This window comes from Apium graveolens, chromosome 2, assembly GCF_009905375.1.
Source record: "Apium graveolens cultivar Ventura chromosome 2, ASM990537v1, whole genome shotgun sequence".
In the NCBI taxonomy this organism is placed as follows: Eukaryota; Viridiplantae; Streptophyta; class Magnoliopsida; order Apiales; family Apiaceae; genus Apium; species Apium graveolens.
Window position 1 is genome coordinate 255,350,557 of NC_133648.1, and position 21,743 is coordinate 255,372,299.

A 21,743-nucleotide genomic window follows, 5' to 3' on the forward strand; every position below is an offset into this window, starting at 1 on the left:
TAGAGACAACTGCTCTAATGGAGGAATGCAGTGCTGTGCTGCAACAGAAGTTACCTCCGAAGCTTAAGGATCCCGAAAGCTTCACTATTCCTTGCACCATTGGAAAAATGTCATTTGACAAATGCTTATGTGACTTGGGAGCTAGCATCAATCTGATTCCTTTGTCAATCTTCAAGAAGTTGGACTTACCTGATCCAAAGCCGACTTATATGACCTTGCAGTTGGCCGACCGTTCTATTACATATCCATGAGGCATTGTGGAGGATGTCTTGGTCAAGGTGGATAAACTCATCTTTCCTGCTGATTTTGTAATTCTTAATTTCGAGGAGGATAAGAAGATTCCCATAATCTTGGGAAGACGTTTCTTGGCTACTGGATGAACCTTGATAGATGTGCAGAAGGGTGTGCTCACCCACGCGAGTGCTGGATCAGGATGTAACCTTTAATGTGTTCAATGTCATGAAATTCCCTACAGAAAATGAAGAGTGCTTAAAGGTGGAGTTAGTCGATCTGTGGTTACTTCAGAACTTGATCAAGCTAAGGTCTGATGCCTTAGAAAATGCCTTGTTGGGGAATTCAGATAATGAAGATGATGAAGGTGATGAGTAGTTGCAATATCTGAATGCTTCTCCCTGGAAGAGGAAGATGGATATGCCTTTTGAATCTCTTTGAATGGATGAGCTAAACAAATCTCCAAAATGCCTCAAGCCATCTATTGAGGAAGCTTCTACACTTGAGCTTAAACCATTGCCCGAACACTTAAGGTATGCTTTTTTAGGTGATGCATCTACTTTGCCCGTGATTATTGCGTCTGACCTTTCCGGTAGTGATGCGGATAAACTCTTAAGGATTCTGAGAGAGTTCAAACCAGAAACTGGATGGACTATAGCAAATATTAAGGGAATAAGCCCTTCTTATTGCATGCATAAAATTCTGCTAGAGGAAGGTAGCAATCTTACTGTTGAGCAACAAAGATGGCTTAATCCAATCATGAAGGAAGTGGTGAAGAAGGAAATTCTAAAGTGGCTGGATACAGGGATCATCTATCCCATTTTGGACAGTTTTTGGGTGAGTCCAGTTCAGTGTGTGCCAAAGAAAGGAGGTATCACGTTCATAGCTAATGAGAAGAATGATCTCATTCCTACTCGAACAGTCACGGGGTGGAGAGTTTGCATGGACTATAGGAAGCTGAACAAAGCCACGAGAACGGATCACTTCCCTCTACCTTTTATTGATCAGATGCTTGACAGGTTGGCTGGGCACGAGTACTACTGTCTTCTGGATGGCTATTCGGGTTATAATCAGATTTGTATTGCCCCAGAAGATCAGGAAAAAACTACTTTCACTTGTCCATTTGGTACTTTCGCCTTCAGACGAGTTTCTTTTGGTTTGTGTGGTGCACCTGCCATATTTCAGAGATGCATGATGGCTATCTTCTCTAACATGATTGGTCAAAATGTGGAGGTGTTCATGGATGATTTCTCTGTGTTTGGTGATTCTTTTGACGAATGATTGCAAAATCTTGGCTACGTTCTTAAAAGGTGTGTTGAGACCAATCTGGTTCTCAACTGGGAGAAATATCACTTTATGGTGCGACAGGGCATTATTCTTGGGCATAAGGTCTCTAGTAAGGGTCTTGAGGTGGACAAAGCCAATGTGGGGGTCATTAAAAAGCTCCCTCCACCAATTTCTGTCAAGGGAGTTCGCAGCTTTCTTCGTCATGCAGGTTTCTATATGCGGTGCATCAAGGACTTCTCTAAAATTTTTAAACCCTTGTGCAATCTTCTAGAGAAGAATATCCCGTTCAAGTTTGATGACGAGTGCCTAGCTGCTTTTGAGTTCTTAAAGAAAAGTTTGATCACGACACCTGTTATAACTACACCTGATTGGAATGAACCTTTTGAGATGATGTGCGATGCAAGTGACTATGCAGTTGGAGTAGTTCTTGGGAAGAGAAAGAACAACATATTTCATGTGGTCTACTATGCTAGTAAGACCCTCAATGGTGCTGAACTGAATTATACTACTACTGAGAAAGAACTTTTGGCCATTGTCTACGGTTTTGAGAAGTTTCGATCTTATTTGCTCGGGACGAAGGTGACAGTTTTCACTGATCATGCTGTAATTTGATATCTTGTCTCGAAGAAGGACTCAAGGCCTAGATTGATTAGATAGGTTCCTTTGCTTCAGGAATTTGAATTAGAGATCAAGGACAAAAAAGGTACTGAGAATCAAGTCGCTGATAATCTCTCTTGTTTGGAAGATCCAAGTGCAACTTCACAGGATAAGACGTTGATAAATGAGTCTTTTCTCGATGAGTAGCTGTTTGGAGTGGAAGAGGAAGAACCGTGGTTTACAGACATTGTGAACTACCTTGTGAGTAATATCATGCCTCCAGACATGTCGCATGCTCAAAGGAAGAAGTTTATTCATGAGGTGAAGATATAACGACTCGTGTGTTTTTGAATTATTTAGATATGTGATTATTACGGAAATTATTAAATAAAATATGTGTATTGGTTTTGACCGCTCTGTGTTGGTTGACTATTATATAGGCGTAATTTATAATATACCGGGTTGTTCATGTGATTAATTATGGAGCCGTATTGGATGGTTTTCATTTTTAAAAGTGCATTTGGTGCAAATTTATTTGCATAAATATTGGGAATATTTCAAAAATTATTTTTATGATTTTATAACTACAATAATTATTTTTAGGATTTTATAAAATTAAGAAATCAATATTTTATTAATTATTTATCTTTTAATGATTTTCTGAATGCTCTTATTTGTAAAATCCATATTTAATTCTAAAATTCTTCAAAAATTATAAAACTCATATTTATTTAAGTTTGGAATATTCCGAGAATTTTAAAATTATTTTGAAAATTTTCGGATTTAATTTCACGCGCTCGTTGTTTCGCTTCATTGATAAAAGCGGATATAAAGTGTACTTTAAAAATCATTTTAAAATTTCAAAATTCATGTTTTTATTAACTTCGGGAAAATTGTAATATTTTAAGATTATTTTCGTAATTTTCGGGGGCTGTTTTATTCGCACCTCATTTCGTTAATTTCGAATTTCGAGGCAAAAAGAGACCTTTAAATTTTCGTAATTATTCAATAATACGTGTTTGAATAACAGGAATTGTACTAACAATTGTACTATCAGGTGTACTGTACTGCTTGGTACAGCTGAGAAATAAATTAATAAAAAAAACATCAATCCCCACTTCTCTATCTCAGTTTACTCGGCTACTCCCATTTCCTGTTCTATTCCCTGCTCCCTTCTTTTCCCGTCCGTGTCGCCGCTGTGCTCCGGTATTTTACCGCCGCCCTGTTCTGTTGTTGTCGCCTGGTAGTCTCCGCTGCCTGCGGCTCTCGGTCGACTCCGGTGACTGCTCCGTTTTGTCTTTACTCGATTAGTGTATATATATGCGTATGTATATGTGTATACGCGATTGAGTTGTGTGTAATTGCTGTAGTCCCTGTTCCTTTCTTTTCACCGCGTATATCCTCTGCTGTTGGTTGCCGCCGGCTTTTCCGGCACGGCGACCCCTGTGCGGTCGTTCCTGGTTATGCGTGTTCGTTCCATTGATTCCTGTGCTTTGGTTCAATTGCTATGTGGAAATTATTTTTTAATTAATTTAATTATTTTCTGCAGAATTAATTGACTTTAATACATGAAATAAAAATGTGCGGGGAATTATAAAAGCTAATCGGTGGAATTTATTTGGAAACCCGACACGTATCGGGCACCGATAAATTTTACCGCCGTCGACGGTGAACTTCGGTGAGTCGACGGTGGACGGTGATGACACGATTCTGAGTCCTAATATTTTTATTAAATAAAAGTCGTGTTGTGTTTCTATTCTGGATCAAAATAGCTAATTAGTAAATATTGAATCGTGATGGTTAAGTTGGTTGTGATTACTAAATTGTATCAGTGATTAGAATTTGCGAGTTGTGATTGGATTGTTGTTGTTGTTGAATTGACGTCGATTGATATTTCGACGGGTAGTCTGATAAACAAAGGGGACGCTGACCGATTTCCGAGAAAATCGAACTACAAAAATACGGGAGCGTATCCGAGGATTATCGGGACGTCGAGCAAGTATAAGTAAATACATATATGTATGTTTTATATAGACTCTAGTTGTATGTTGTGTTGTATGCTTTAACCAAAACATAGTAACCCTAATTTCGTAAAATGACAAGTATACGTATTTTCTGAAAATGAACACTGGATCGATTTCGAGAATGTGAACCCTAATTATTTTATGTTTTATTCTAATATGAATAATTACTAGTCAGGTTTAAATATCGTTGAGTAAGAATTAGTATCGAGGATATGTCAAGCATGCCTAGACGTCTAATGTAGGGTATTTTCGACCCTGTAGGTTATAGTCGGGAACCTGAAAGTGGACGATGGACTAAAGATAACATAGTGGTCAGTCGATGAGTCAGTAGAATTTCAACAGAAAGACCTGAGTGTCAAAGTCGAATCCACTGGGATCTAGTGGTTGGACGTTAGAGCCTGATCAGCAGAGTCGGCTCAGAGTTGATCAATAATAGTTGTAAAGCCTTATAAGGCAAGTACTTCTGAACTTTTCTGCAAGATATATTACCAATGTTTTTGAACTATTGTATAACATGTCGCTATTATCCATATTAACTCCTATTTTACATTGCAAGAGTTTTAAACCATTGAACCTTGAACCCTGATTTTCTTGATCTTGAGCCATAAGCCTTATTCTTTATAACCCATCCTTTGTTGATCATCAGACACCAAACCCTACAAATATAATACTACTCTTCAAAAGTATAACTACCAAACACCCAAACACTGGAAGAGAATGATTTGAAACACTAAAACTTTTATATTCCAATCATTCTTTGTAACATCAAAGAACCATATCCCGAAAAATCATTACTGGTCAAATACCTAATCATTTTACAAACTGGAAAACCGTTTCTTATACATAACCTGATATACCCTCGTGATATCCATGAGTTTTCTTATATTTTTATGCAAATGTTTAAACATTATTGATTATGATCTTGTTTTATTGAATCACCTTGTTATCATATTGAACTGCTTTAGGATTGGATAGTTTTTTTATACATATGGACCAGATTCGTGGTCAGACCATACCAATGGTCAAGTTAGGCCAATGTGTGCCTTGGATCCAGTAATTAGAGCAGTGCTGTGTGCTTGCTCGGGGTTAGTGCGTGACTGATCAGCAGCCTAACCTTGGTCTTTAAAACTTAAAATGAATATCCAATTCTAATGATTAGTTAAAAAGAAACTTGATTCCTTTGAATCATCTCCTTTGATCATTGTTTAACTTCAGTTATCGTTATCGTGACTTGCTGAGCTAGTTAGCTCACCCTTGTGATTCTTTTATATATGTTACAGTTGAAAAGAATATGGATGATAGTGAAGTTCCTCAGTCCAAAGTGCGGGCTAAGGTTCCAGTCGAGTTGGATCGAGCTAGCAGAAGTTTCATACGGTAAAGAGATAGTTAGATTGTAAGAATGATTTTATTTCAATTATAAGATATATTAGTTGGGATTTGGTACGATGTAATAAATTAAGGTTGTGGCTTATTTTCATACTTTAACCTGTTGCGATCCGTGGTTTTGTGAAGCAGGGTCATTATAAATAATAATTCTTATACAGGTTGGTATATTATGTTTGTGTTGTGGACCCCAAACTTCTGACCCGGGTTTGGAGGGCGCCACAGGTTGGTATCAGAGCTACAGGTTATAAGTCACTGAAACAAGCCTAGATTGTCGGGACTGGGTAGAGGGTTAGGATTAGGATTAGGAAATAGGAAGCTAAGACGTCGTAAGGATGAGTGCGACTACATAGTAGGTCTCCGGCACGGTTCATGTTGCGATTTGGGATTCTTAGCTTGCGATGTGATTTTCAGACAACGGCAATGGCAGACCCTGATTTCTTTATATCATCTGATCGTTTGGAGCTTCTCGTTCAAGGATCGTCATCTTCTTTCAGATTGGACTTGCACCTTGTTCCTCTACCAGCATTAATGGTACTACCTCCTGTTATAACGGTTGTATTTTTTTTAAGCTATTCTACGCTAATCTTCCGCCTCTTGATATGAGACTACCTATTTAAAAACTTCCATTTGTTTATTCTTGTTTTACTGGACATTCGGCCGTGAGCGTATCTCTTCAGTTTACCCTATATCATGTTCTATACCCCCAGTTTAGAACTTGTCCTATGAAACGATTGTATCTACGAGGATGGATTCGAGAGTTATAGTAAATGGGGAGCGCTTGAGAGATAAATAAAGGTGAGAAGAAGTTTAGAGAGAAGATTTGAGTGTTTCAGAAGATAGCTGTTATCGGGTTAAAAGAAGTCATTAGTGACTAAGTCACCCGTGAATAATTATGGGATGAATTAGATGAATTTTGAAAGAGTTAGAGAGAAAGGTATAAATCTGGAATTTTTGGTAAAATTAAATGATGTTGCTGTAATAAATGCGATATATAAAGTAGTGATGTGATGTGATACGGGTAAACTTTGTTTTATGAAATAGACTTGTGGACTATTGGATAGCCTGTTATACTTAACTACTGCAACGCTAATGTCGGGAGTATCACCAGTATGGGAGCCTTGATGTGAAACTATGAATAAGATAATGTGCGACAATAATTGAAGTTTCATCGATTAAGAAAGATAAGTGGATATGATGAAGAAGAAAAGGTAGATTGAAGCGAATGGACTTTCATATGATCGATCCATTAATTTGGTACCTTGTCATAGGTCGGAAGGACAACAACCAACTCATATAGTAATGACAACCAGGTTTGTGATTTTCTAAAGTTTTAAACAAGTTTTCGAAAAAGATTTTCTTTTACAAATTTCTAAAAGCCTTTTCGAATAAAATGATTTTTAAACATTGGTTGTCAAGTTGCTATTTGAGTTTCTTGTTTGTTAGAAAGCCCGGATTACCTGGAAGGATAGTGTTTCAGACTTAGTATTGCTAATTTCGAGAACGAAGTAACCTATGATTATGAAGAAGTTGATTATTGCTAACAATAAAGTACAAGTATTGTTTGATAAAATTTATAACAGAATCAGCGTACGGAGTAACCATACATTCAAGTATTAGGACTATCAGAGTTCGAGGAATTCATTGATTTAGCAGAAGCCGGAGCACGATCGCAGAAGATTGGAAAGATTTCCAGACCTCTCTAAAAGTAGAATATTATTAAAAAAAAAGATCGTTATGTTGAATGGTACATGGTTATTCTAAATTAAAAGAGGAATCTTGAAGTTACCTGGTAAGGAACGCCATTATGATCGAATTGTTAAAGTACTATCCGTGTGGGTGCGATATTAAAGACGCAAGACGTGACAAATAGAAATCTACCATAATGCTTAATTTGCGAAGACATTTCAGCGGACTTTCTAAAGTTGTTATATGACGCAATCGGGATATGATCGAACAAGCTCGAAAAGTGAATACAAATGAAATATGGATGGTAACCAACGGTATCGTTCTTGTCTTCAATATTACTGCATATATTCCTTCTCAATTTTAAAAAAAATGTATGAACTTCTTTTCTCAGATAAACTCTTTTCCATGATATCGAAAAGGAGGATATTCCATTCCTTTCAAATTTATTTGCTTCCCTCAAGTTTTGCTTTCTGATTGGGACAAACAGTGTGATGGTGAGACACTTTGTCAGAATGACGAAGAGTCGGGTGGGACGCCACCTAATCATGTGCTGTATGCCATATGGTATGAAAGACTGGCCATCTTAAGTACCAATGTGGTTGTCTCATTCATATTCAAATCCTTGTTTCTTCTTTCTTTTCAACTTTCAATTTTGTTGAATTGTGAATCCTTCTAGTTGCTTCGTTGTACTGTCGTTATTTGCAAGAGGTTTTCAAGCAGAAATCAACGTATCCTTAATCAAGCGGACGAAGTTCCATCTACCTCTTATGCATGAAAAGGAAACACGGGCACATGACGAGGATTACAAATCACTAGCCCCAGTGAAGAATCCATTAAGAGCCAAGAAAATCTACTCCAATGAGGAATACGTCTCCGAGAACGAGAAATTGCGATTTTCTTGTGAAATATGTCATTCAGAATACGTACGTGATCACATGGATGATTAGGGTGAATACCTTATGCGTTAAAATATTAAAAGATGTGAGAGAAACTTAATGGTTTATCTCTCAAGGTTTTGTTGATAAGATTAGGATCAAAGGATTAACAAGTTAAGAATGTGAAAGTGTTGAATAAGGGAGTACTAATGGTGAAATTGAGATTTCTGGCAATAAGTTGTGAAGAATTGATATCATGGAAGATAAGAGGTTTTGATATTATTCTAAGGAATGGATTAACTATTAAAGCGTGATGTCCAAGCAGACCGTCGTGATGAAAAGATAAATTCTGAGGATACCAAATGAGAAAGTGATGAGGTTCAGAAGATGAAAGAAGGTAAAGAATTTGTTAATGATGATTATAGTAATCAAGATGTGAGCATTACGGTGAATATGAGATAAATAAAAGTCAGGAGTAAACAGAATTTGAAGATTTTATAGTTTCAAGATGTATTTCCAGACGAATTACCAAAATTTTCTTCCCGATAAAGAAAAGAAGCTCGCGATTTACTTAGCGCTTGAGATGAAACTAGTGACTACGGCCTTACCTAAAATGGCACCAGTTAGAATGAAGAAGTTAGCAAAGCGGATGCAAGAAATGCTAGGAGAAGAAGCAACTAAACCCAGTGTATCCCATAAGGTGCACAAATACTAATTGTTAATAAGAAAATGGAAGTATGAGATTATGCGTCGACTAGCGAAAGCTCAACAAGTTTACTATCAAAAGCAAATATCTGTTACCTTGACCCAATGATTTATTTGATCAAACGAAGGAAGCAAAGTACTTTTATAAGACTGATTTAAGACTTGGTATTTCACCAATTAAAGATTAAACCTATGGATATATCAAAGATAATTTTCGGAACTAAGTACTGTTCTCGTATTGTCATTTGTATTAACCAATATACCAGTAATATTCGAACTTAATGGACATAATCTTTAAGGAATATCCGGGTAAGCTATAGTTGTGATACTTAAAGTCAACGGAGGACCATGCAAAGTATTTAATGATGACTGGGAAGTTGGAGAAGAAAGAAGTTGTATGAAATATAGTTCTTAGCATAATACTTAATGTAGAAAGGATTAAAAGAGATTCAACAGAAGTTAAAAATTACTATAAATGAAAGGAAACCAGAAACACCAACAAAAGTAAGAAGTGTTATCATAAGCCGGTTACTATTGAAAATTTGTGCAAGATTTCTTGGAAGTTGCCATTTCTTGGACGAAGTTAACCTGGAGAAGCAAGAAGTTTATGTGAAGTATAGAAGGGTAAAGAAAGTTTTACGGAGTTAAATGAAAGAATGGTTAAAACACCTGTTTTATCAACTTAAAAGTATCAAGGAGGTTTGGTAGTTGATAGTGATACTTCTCATAAGGGAATAGGATGTGTGTTGATGCAACACAATAAAATTATTGTATGTGTATCCAGATAACCGAAACCTCATGAGCAGAAGTATCCTACTCATAAATTGGGACTAATAGAAATAATATTCGTTTTGAAAGATTGGGGAAACATGATATGTATGGAGAAAGGTGTAAAATCTATATGGGCCATAAGTGTTGAAATATGTATTCACGAGGAAAAGCAAAGGTAGAGGTAAGCAATAAGCAAAAAGGAGAGAACGAACATAAAAACTATACCAAAAGAATTATCTATGGAATTTTAGAAGTTGGAATTGAAAGTTAGAGTTTATAATCCAAAAAGAGCAAGGATGGATAGTACGACCTTTTAGTCAAATTTGTTAAGAGAAGATAATGGGTCACGATGTTAGCAGTTAGTAAGAGGAAATTTATGCGCCTAGGAGAACGATCACGATATCTCCAGGTTTTCTTCCAGCACTTGGATTCTATAAGTAGGAGAATTAAGAAATGAGATCCCACAGGAAATTCACAATATAAAGTATTTAATTTATTGAAGAAATGTCAAGATATATGGAAATAAAAGAAAAACAGCGATAACCAGGTATAAGAAGGATATTTTAAAATGGATTAGAAAGTGTTGGACACGTCAAGGAATTAAGGTGAATTATTGGAGGCTTAATGGATAAGGCAGACCCAGGGAATGATTTTATAAGAAGTAAATCGTGAAAAGTACCAGTGATGTTCATGGAGAAAAGGAATGAAATTATAAGAGTATGTACTGATTATCAGGAGTCTAACAAAATAATGAATAAGAAGAAGTGAGACCCTATAAAGAATTGATTACTTATAAGACCTAATTTAAGAAGTGTGTTATGTATTGAGAATTAACTTAAAATCTGACCTGAGAAAATATCAGAGATTACGATCAAAGCGAGTTCAGAACATTACAAGCTCTGATGATATTATGTGAAATGACAAGTGTATCAGGTGGCTACAAGGAATTAAGGAACGTGGTATATAGGGAGTACTTGGGTAAGCAAATTACAATTATTGATAACATCCTCAGTCATTCAAAGAATGAGAAAGCCTGCATGGAATGCCCAAAGATTTTTCTCCGAAGATCCGAAGGAAAGCAACTATACGTTGAGTCTTCAAGAATAAAATTTTGACCAAGGTTAACAAAAGATTCTGAATTAATCCATTAACGACTACCTAAACAAAGCTGTATGGTAACAGATGCCTTATGTCGACAGAAAGGATTGGATATAAATAAGACCACTGAGGAGTTAGTAAACGAATTGGAAAGAGTAAGAGATGTTTAAATGTTTGGAAACCAGGTTGAAAACGAGTACCGCCTATCATCCTTGAATAGAGAATCAAAGTATGAAAGTGATTCAGGAAAGGTAAAAATATGTTGAGAGGTGGAGTTTTAAAGAAACACTGGAATGATCATTTATCAACGATGTCAGCTTTGGAATGCCACTTTACCAAGCTTCATGTGAATGTAAGTATAGGTCCCCATTTTTATTAAAATAAAGTGGAAGAAAGAAAGTTGTCAAATTCTAAGTTAGATCAGCACACCAAGAGCGTAATGATATTGATTGAAGCAGCTCGGAGTAGACAAAGAAAGAAGGCGAAATTATATTGAGAAAGAATATGAATATAGAAATAGGACCAGTAGTGTTAGTAAAAGTGTCATCTTATAAGAAACTGGATAATTCTGAGTAGAAGGGACAGGATAAGTTCTAAAATTAGTGAACCATTCGAGGTATGGATAAATACATATAAAGTTATTCGTGAATGATATGACCGTCACACCAGTGTGTATACCTAATGCCTTTTACTTGTCAATATTAAAGTGAAAAGTATTGGGTTTGAATTAAGTAATTGATCAGGAGCCAATGGGGCTCTTGTCCAAGTTGTTCTGCATATAGTGATCAATCCAAATTCTTGATTGTTAAAGGCAAGTCCTTGGAAATGAGTGCATACCTATTGTGAGTACGTTTGAAACCTCGAGTAGAAGGGTCTACTTAGAAATTTGAGTCGGATATGCTTGACAAATATCCTCACTTAATTAGTTAGACCAGATTCTGAGGACGGAATCCTTTTAAGGGGGGAAGGATATAACGACTCGTGTGTTTTTGAATTATTTAGATATGTGATTATTACGGAAATTATTAAATAAAATATGTGTATTGGTTTTGACCGCTCTGTGTTGGTTGACTATTATATAGGCGTAATTTATAATATACCGGGTTGTTCATGTGATTAATTATGGAGTCGTATTGGATGGTTTTCATTTTTAAAAGTGCGTTTGGTGCAAATTTATTTGCATAAATATTGGGAATATTTCAAAAATTATTTTTATGATTTTATAACTACAATAATTATTTTTAGGATTTTATAAAATTAAGAAATCAATATTTTATTAATTATTTATCTTTAAATGATTTTCTGAATGCTCTTATTTGTAAAATCCATATTTAATTCTAAAATTCTTCAAAAATTATAAAACTCATATTTATTTAAGTTTAGAATATTCTGAGAATTTTAAAATTATTTTGGAAATTTTTGGATTTAATTTCACGCGCTCGTTGTTTCGCTTCATTGATAAAAGCGGATATAAAGTGTATTTTAAAAATCGTTTTAAAATTTCAAAATTCATGTTTTTATTAACTTCAGGATAATTGTAATATTTTAAGATTACTTTCGTAATTTTCGGGGGCTATTTTATTCACACCTCATTTCGTTAATTTCGAATTTCGAGGCAAAAAGAGACCTTTAAATTTTCGTAATTATTCAATAATACGCGTTTGAATAACAGGAATTGTACTAACAATTATACTATCAGGTGTACTGTACTGCTTAGTACAGCTGAGAAATAAATTAATAAAAAAAAACAAACATCAATCCCCTCTTCTCTATCTCAGTTTACTCGGCTACTCCCATTTCCTGTTCTATTCCCTGCTCCCTTCTTTTCCCGTCAGTGTCACCGCTGTGCTCCGGTATTTTACCGCCGCCCTGTTCTGTTGTTGTCGCCTGGTAGTCTCCGCTGCCTGCGGCTCTCGGTCGACTCCGGTGACTGCTCCGTTTTGTCTTTACTCGATTAGTGTATATATATACGTATGTATATGTGTATACGCGATTGAGTTGTGTGTAATTGCTGTAGTCCCCGTTCCTTTCTTTTCACCGCGTATATCCTCTGCTGTTGGTTGCTGCCGGCTTTTCCGGCATGGCGACCCCTGTGCGGTCGTTCCTGGTTATGCGTGTTCGTTCCATTGATTCCTGTGCTTTGGTTCAATTGCTATGTGGAAATTATTTTTTAATTAATTTAATTATTTTCTGCAGAATTAATTGACTTTAATTCATGAAATAAAAATGATTTCTGTGCGGGGAATTATAAAAGCTAATCGGTGGAATTTATTTGGAAACCCGACACGTATCGGGCACCGATAAATTTTACCGCCGTCGACGGTGAACTTCGGTGAGTCGACGGTGGACGGTGATGACACGATTCTGAGTCCTAATATTTTTATTAAATAAAAGTCGTGTTGTGTTTCTATTCTGGATCAAAATAGCTAATTAGTAAATATTGAATCGTGATGGTTAAGTTGGTTGTGATTACTAAATTGTATCAGTGATTGGAATTTGCGAGTTGTGATTGGATTGTTGTTGTTGTTGTTGAATTGACGTCGATTGATGTTTCGACGGGTAGTCCGATAAACAAAGGGGACGCTGCCCGATTTCTGAGAAAATCGAACTACAAAAATACGAGGATTATCGGGACGTCGAGCAAGTATAAGTAAATACATATACGTATGTTTTATACAGAACCTAATTGTATGTTGTGTTGTATGCTTTAACCAAAACACAGTAACCCTAATTTCGTAAAATGACAAGTATACGTATTTTCTGAAAATGAACACTGGATCGATTTCGAGAATGTGAACCCTAATTATTTTATGTGTTATTCTAATATGAATAATTACTAGTCAGGTTTAAATATCGTTGAGTAAGAATTAGTATCGAGGATATGTCAAGCATGCCTAGACGTCTAACGTAGGGTATTTTCGACCCTGTAGGTTATAGTCGGGAACCTGAAAGTGGACGATGGACTAAAGATAACATAGTGGTCAGTCGATGAGTCAGTAGAATTTTAACAGAAAGACCTGAGTGTCAAAGTCGAATCCACTGGGATCTAGTGGTTGGACGTTAGAGCCTGATCAGCAAAGTCGGCTCAGAGTTGATCAATAATAGTTGTAAAGCCTTATAAGGCAAGTACTTCTGAACTTTTCTGCAAGATATATTACCAATGTTTTTGAACTATTGTATAACATGTCGCTATTATCCATATTAACTCCTGTTTTACATTACAAGAGTTTTAAACTATTGAACCTTGAACCCTGATTTTCTTGATCTTGAGCCATAAGCCTTATTCTTTATAACCCATCCTTTGTTGATCATCAGACACCAAACCCTACAAATATAATACTACTCTTCAAAAGTATAACTACCAAACACCCAAAAACTGGAAGAGAATGATTTGAAACACTAAAACTTTTATATTCCAATCATTCTTTATAACATCAAAGAACCATATCCCGAAAAATCATTACTGGTCAAATACCTAATCATTTTACAAACTGGAAAATCATTTCTTATACATAACCTGATATACCCTCGTGATATCCATGAGTTTTCTTATGTTTTTATGCAAATGTTTAAACATTATTGATTATGATCTTGTTTTATTGAATCACCTTGTTATCATATTGAACTGCTTTAGGATTGGATATTTTTTTTATATATATGGACCAGATTCGTGGTCAGACCATACCAATGGTCAAGTTAGGCCAATGTGTGCCTTGGATCCAGTAATTAGAGCAGTGATGTGTGCTTGCTCGGGGTTAGTGCGTGACTGATCAGCAGCCTAACCTTGGTCTTTAAAACTTAAAATGAATATCTAATTCTAATGATTAGTTAAAAAGAAACTTGATTCCTTTGAATCATCTCCTTTGATCATTGTTTAACTTCAGTTATCGTTATCGTGACTTGCTGAGCTAGTTAACTCACCCTTGCGATTCTTTTATATATGTTATAGTTGAAAAGAATATGGATGATAGTGAAGTTCCTCAGTCCAAAGTGCGGGCTAAGGTTCCAGTCGAGTTGGATCGAGCTAGCAGAAGTTTCATACGGTAAAGAGATAGTTAAATTGTAAGAATGATTTTATTTCAATTATAAGATATATTATTTGGGATTTGGTACGATGTAATAAATTAAGGTTGTGGCTTGTTTTCATACTTTAACCTGTTGCGATCTGTGGTTTTGTGAAGCAGGGTCATTATAAATAATAATTCTTATACATGTTGGTATATTATGTTTGTGTTGTGGACCCCAAACTTTTGACCCGGGTTTGGAGGGCGCCACAGAAGTGGTACATGTGGGATGAGCCATATTTGTTTAGGCAAGGAGCTGACCAAATCATCAGAAGATATATTCTGTACAGCGAAACAGGGGGATCTTGTGAGACTATCATTCGAATGTTTATGGAGGCCACTATGGTGGAGTGAAGACAACATCTCGTGTCCTTCAAGCGGGATTCTTCTGGCCTATATTGTTTAGGGATAAACATCACTTTATTTTGAAGTATGATCGATGCCAGCGTGTGGCATGCCTCTTAATGCGCTTCTCGAGGTTGAGGTTTTTGATGTTTGGGGAATCGACTTCATGGGGCCGTTTGTCTCATCTTGCAATAATCAGTATATCTTGTTGGCGGTCGATTATGTGTCGAAATGGGTTGAAGTCAAGGCTTTACCGATAAATGATATGAAGGTAGTGTTTAATTTTCTTCATAAGCAGATATTCACATGATTTGGGACTCAAAGAGTTATAATCATTGATGAGGGATCGCATTTCTGCAATCGCAAGTTCACTGCCATGGTGTAAAGGTATAATGTGAATCATCGCATTGCTACAGCCTACCATCCTCAGTCTAATGGGCAAGCTGGGGTGTCTAACAGAGAGATCAAGCGTATCCTAGAGAAAGTTGTGTGTCCGTCAAGGAAGGATTGGTATTTGAAGCTTGATGAAGCTGTTTGGGCATATGGAACAGCATACAAGACTACGTTAGGAATTTCGCTATTTCAGTTGGTTTATGGAAAGGGGTGTCATTTGCTTGTGGAGCTCGAGCATAAAGAATAGCTTTGAAGAAGTTGAACCTTGATATGGATGCAGCTGGTAAGAAAAAAAATACTTCAATTGAATGAACTCGATGAATTTTGACTTCAAGCGTATGAAAACAACAAAATGTACAAGGATAAAGTCAAGAAGTGGCACGATAGAGGTCTAGTGCTCAAGTCATTTGTGCCGGGACAACAAGTTCTGTTATTTAACTTTCGTCTCCATCTTTTTCCTGGAAAATTGAAGTCGAGATTGTCCGGGACTTTCATAATCAAAACTGTGTTTCCGCATGGAGCTGTGGAGATTTTTGAGAATGATCCAGGCCAAGCGTTCAAAGTGAATGGTTAGAGGTTGAAGCACTACTATGGGGATACGGCAAACCGTGAGGTGGTTAGTGCTGTTTTATTATCTACTTGATCTCGAGATTCCACGTCAAGCTAACGATGTAAACCAAGCGCTTCTTGGGAGGCAACCCAAGTTTGTTGTATATTAGTAAATAAAGGAAGAAGAAAGAAAAGAGAAAAACACAAAAAAATCAAAAAATCAGAAAAATTCAGTGCCAACTACAGTAGCACGGCGCGCCCGCGCTGAAAAGTCAGTAGCACGGTGCGCCCGTGCTGGCATGCGGGGCAGCCGCGCTGGTTTTCCAGAAGCACGGCGCGCCCACGCTGCTAGGCGGGGCGGCCGCGCTGGGTCACTGTTTGCGAAAAAAATATAAGGCAGATTAAAGAGAAAATCGGAGACTTTATTCCAAAATCAATTCAAACCCGATTTTTACTCAGCCATGTCCCAAATTTCCCTTTCCAAATCAAACCCATTTTTCCCATTATTCCCAGAATCAATTCCCACTCCTTTTCCATAACCAATTCTATTCCTAAACTCTTATATATATATATATACAGTTATACATAAACTTCTCCATCACTTCTCAAACTCTCAAACACACAAATCTCTCTTACAAACTTCTATTCTCTCAAACTTATTCAATTTCAACAGCAACAAAAAGACAATGAACCCAAGTAAGCAGCAACACCACTGGTTCCTCGAGTGCAGGTGGTGTGAGGCCTAGACATTCAACTCCCGAGGCTGAGGCGGAGTATGTGAGGCTGCTTTCGAAGCCTATAGCCAATGAGCGTGGTTTTCTGCCATCAGGGAAAGATGGTAAGTTGTTGGAGATGATCTTGGAGATGGGCTGGGTTGTTTTTTGCGAGACACCCACTGCTGTACCCATGAGTGTGGTGCGTGAGTTCTATGTGAATGCTAAGGCAGAAAAGAACGGTTTCACGGTGGTTAGGGGGAATACGGTGGAGTACAATGCTGAGGCTATTCGTAGGGCGATTGAGCAGCCCGAGAGGAGGCCAGATCAGGAGAACTAGAATAAGAAGACGCCGAAGGAGTTTAACTTCGATTTGATTGTTGCTACCCTGTATGTGCCTGAGACTCATTGGAAGTTCAAGATGGGCACGAACGAGTATTCCACTTTTCTGCATCGTGCATGAACAAGTTTACACGTGCATGAAATTCTTTTATTTGTGCTAACATCATGCCATCTTCTCACGTGCATGATGTTACTGTGGAGCGTGCACGTTTGTTGTGGGGCATTCTGTAGGGAGACTATGTGGATCTTGGGATGGTGATTCATCAGGGTATTATGAGGTTCTTACGAGGGAATACTACGGGTTCGATACCCTATACGTCCATTATGACGAAGTTGTGTGTGGCAGCTAGTGTTCATTGGCCCGCACATGAGCAGCTGCAGCTCCCTAGTGCTCCGATTGATTATTCGACGATGTTGAATATGACAGAGTGGTATGGTGGGAAGCCCGATCCTAAGGGGCTTGGATATTCTTATGACCATCTTCCAAGTGGAAGGCCAGCTCCTCAGATATATACTGGTGGTACGGCGCAGGCGAGCAAGGTAGCTTGGAGAGCGAAGTTAGGAGAGACTGGTCCTTTGGGATCGCAGCAGCAGCAGCAGGAAGCACAAGGCAATGCTAGTTTGAGTACGACACAATATAGGCGTTTAGCTAGGAGGATGGATGCGATGCATGACATCCATAGTAGGTTTGCACATGACCTCACCCAGGCATTGGGGACTGCATTCAGAGCCACATGAGTTGACATCCAGTGGCCAGTATTCGGTGATGATTCTGTATATCCGCCTCCAGACACTCCTGACACTCCACCCCTTGAGGGTGATAATCCTGATTCTAATTAGATATTCCTGATTCCTTGTTAGTACCTTCACTTAGGACAGTGAATATTTTAAGTTTGCGGGTAGTAGTTAAGGATTATGTGTTTTGTATGAGTCGCATATAGTTTGCATATTTATGCTAGTTTAGTTCATATAGTTTCATATTTGCCATGTAGTAGTTTTTTTTATTTTTGTTGTTTTTTTTATTTTTTGTATGATATTATGTTTATATAGTTTCATGCATTTGCATAATAACTTGATCCCTTAAATGATTTTTCCGATTGATTTGTAATATTGATGCTAGTGTAATGATGTTGTGTTTAGTGATGTTAAGTCGTATTGAGTTGACTTGCATGCTAGAAGAAATTGTATTTCACTAAGTCTTATAGGTTGTTTGAGTGCTAGATCATGGTCATGTTTTATTTGTTTGTTGAGGTTTAATCGCTAGTTTATATTTAGAATTTAGGATATTCTCTTAATGATAAAATAGCATGGAAATTTAAAAATTGGAGAAAATTGGATTTCATTGCTAGTTGTTGTGGGTAGGTGTCAAATGGCTAGTAGCCGGCTCATTTTATATGAGTAGTCTAGGGTTGAACGAGATGGAGCGAAACACACTCGTTCAGAAAAAAAAGAAAAAAAAGAGCAAGAAAAAAAAGAAAAAATTATATATGTATTTATACATAATTGATCACGAGTGAGCTCTTTAATACTCGAGTTATTAAGTTCTTAGGGGACTTTGTGCCTAGTGACCTAAGGCTTTTTATAGTCTGGGATCCACTAACCTAATGCTCGCTACATGGGTATTATTCTATAAGTCTTTTGTGGACCTTACTCATTGCACGGTCAAATAAGCATATTTGTGTTGATTTTGTGTTATGAATAAAAGCATGGATCCATGCGAAACTTCGATATAAGAATTGAAGTTTTATAAGTTATTTTGAGTTTAGCTTTTATTCTATTTATAACCTTGAGATTGCCTTGATGAGTAGTGAGTTATGATTATTGATCAAGTTACGATAGTTTATCTGTAAGCATTTGCACACACGCACGTTTCTGGCTTGTAAGTTAATTTGTGGGACTTGATTGATCTTTATGCGAATAACTGCATTTGTTGAGATGTTACTTGTTGATTGGTTTAGTTATTCTATGGGGATCGTTGCATTCATATAGTTGCATTAATGAATTTTTATTTCTTGTTCTTTGAGTCTATTTATGCTTGAGGACAAGCATCGATTCAAGTTTGGGGGTATGTTGAGTGGCATTTATGTCACTTTATAACACTCCGTAAAGCTTTGAATTGGTGTTTTATATTCAAGTTGTTGGTGTTTTTAACATGTTTTGTAGTATTTTTACATTTAAGGCATTTAACAGGAATACATGTGAATTGGCCTTGTTTTGATGCTAATATGGTGTTAGGATGATGTCTAGAATAAAAGCTCGTGAAAAGACCAACTCAAATCAGCAAGAAAATAAGAAGTCAGAAAATTCTCCAGAGAGTCAGCGCGCCCGCTCTGTACAAACGCGCGACCGCGCTAGGATGGCAGGAGTACAGCGCGACCATGCGCAGCGCTGTTAGTCCCTAACAATACAACAAGAATTACAAAAGGGGGGTTGAATGTAATTTTGGCTACTTTTTCAGATTAAAGAAAAATGTTCTAACTTAATAATATATAAGTGTTTGATTTGCAAAATGCGGAATGAAGAGTTAGCTGAATCAAAACACAAGTAATTAAAAACACAAGTCTTTAAAAACTTTATGGTGGATTTCAATGTATCCACCATATATATATATATCAAGAGAACCCTCTGAAGCTTGAATAGCTCACAGCTGCTTACAAATATGAATAACTAAACTTACAGAGAAATGCTACAGAATACAACTCACAATTGTTTCTCTGAAAATGTATTTTCTTAATCTTCTTGTTGTTCTACTTGCTACCCTTGGTTTATATATTACCAAGATCACATAGTAATAAGACAAGATAATAAAAAAAACCTATCAAGTCTAATACCATGCTGCTTCACTACTCTATTCCAGCATCTTTGAATATCTTCATAATAGCATGGAAATGGTAATGCTTCTTTGTTCTCAAATACCCAGCTGAATAGGCTGCCACATTCCTTTTGCAAACACTCGACGCATGTGACTGTGTTGTCACTGTCAATAGATGTTTGAATTGACCATCCGTCGGGTACATGATTATCATCCTTCAGGTTGCCTTATTGATCATCCATCGGGTAGCTTTGTTGATCATCCGTCGAGTAGCTTTTTAACACTTGACTTCATTTCATTTATGCAGAATTACAAGACATCTTATATTTACAATTAATCAACCTATTCTGCATATCTAATTAAAGTCAACATGACTTTTATGCTACTACAGAATCTATACAAAGGTGTTTGCAGAAATGTGCTACATGTCTTATTGTTACATAAGCTACTCACTCGATGGATGTCAAATTATCATCCGTCGGGACTATATTGAGTCATCCGTCAGGACTATATCTGATTATCCGTCAAGTGCTACATTTTTCACTAAATTGAATCTACTAAAGTGTTTTGTTAATGAAATCATCAAGTTCACAACATATTCCCAACAATCTCCCTTAATTTATGTCTACTAGAATTGTAGTCATAAATTAAGAGAAACTTGATGATAACAAAACACTCTAAGAATATAGATTTAAAAAGTAGTAGATAAAACTAAAAAGTGCTGCATTAGTTACTAAGACAAAGTATACAAAGATTTGCTCACAATCATTTTCAAGGTGCTCCTCTAGTCCGAGCAGATTGATCTATTTCCTTGATTTTCTGGATTTCTTCCCAAGCTTCCTGTTGTTTTCTTCAATCTGGTTTTGGAGCTGTCTGTGGAATTCAAGTTCATCAGATTCTGAGAGATCTAGCATTCCTTGCATTTCCAGAAGAGTCTCATTGCTAGAGATGCTCAACTGGTCTTCTAATCTGAAGAATCTTCTAACTCCCTTATCATCCATGAATTCCATTAGCCAGTAGGGCCTTAGATGCACTCTATTCCCTGTATAAGGAATAATTAAAGTCTTTGGGAGTGCATTTTTGGCTCTAATACTCCTCAGTTCTTCAATCTTCTTTAGAACTAATCTTCTAGCGGTCACATTGAATCCAAAGTTCTTTTTGAAGGATGAGTAAACTTTTATCATTACATATTGGCTCTCTTGAAGAATCCTGTGAAGTGGCCATTGTATCTCTTTTCCTCCCTTGTACTTGAATACTAACCTTTCAGGTAAATTCTTGTAAGCATCAATCCCTCTAACTTCTTCCAGTTCATCCAGATAGAGGTTTAGATCAGAGAATTCCTTGATGTCACAGATGTACATGATATCTCCCTTGTTGACTTTTATTTGAGCTTTGGTTAGGGACTTGGATCTGAGAGTTGAGGGCTTCACTTTCTTGACTGCCCTGGTCTTTGTCTTCTTTGGCTTCATGAAATGAGGTAGGTTGAGTTCAGGAATTGATAAACTATCCCAGTCTATTGGTTCATCCTTTGGAATGATAGGTTCACCATGGAAATTCTTGGATGGATCTATCTTGAATTCTTCATGTGCCACAGAGGGCATGGATGTTTGAGTTGTTGTAGAAGTAGAATCTTTAGGAAAGTATCCTTCCATTTCCTCATCACTAAAATCCAATTTTCTCTTGATTCTTTGCTTGTACCTTGGCTTCTTTGTCTTTGGAGGTTCATTTTGTACTACTTGATCTTGAGGTTCAGCAATTATAGATGGTTGTGCAGAAATTTGTTGTGTGGGTTTCACAGCTTGTAACTTGGCCAAGATAGCAGCTTGCTCCTTCTTTTGTTTGAGCTTTTTAGCATCTAGAGCAGC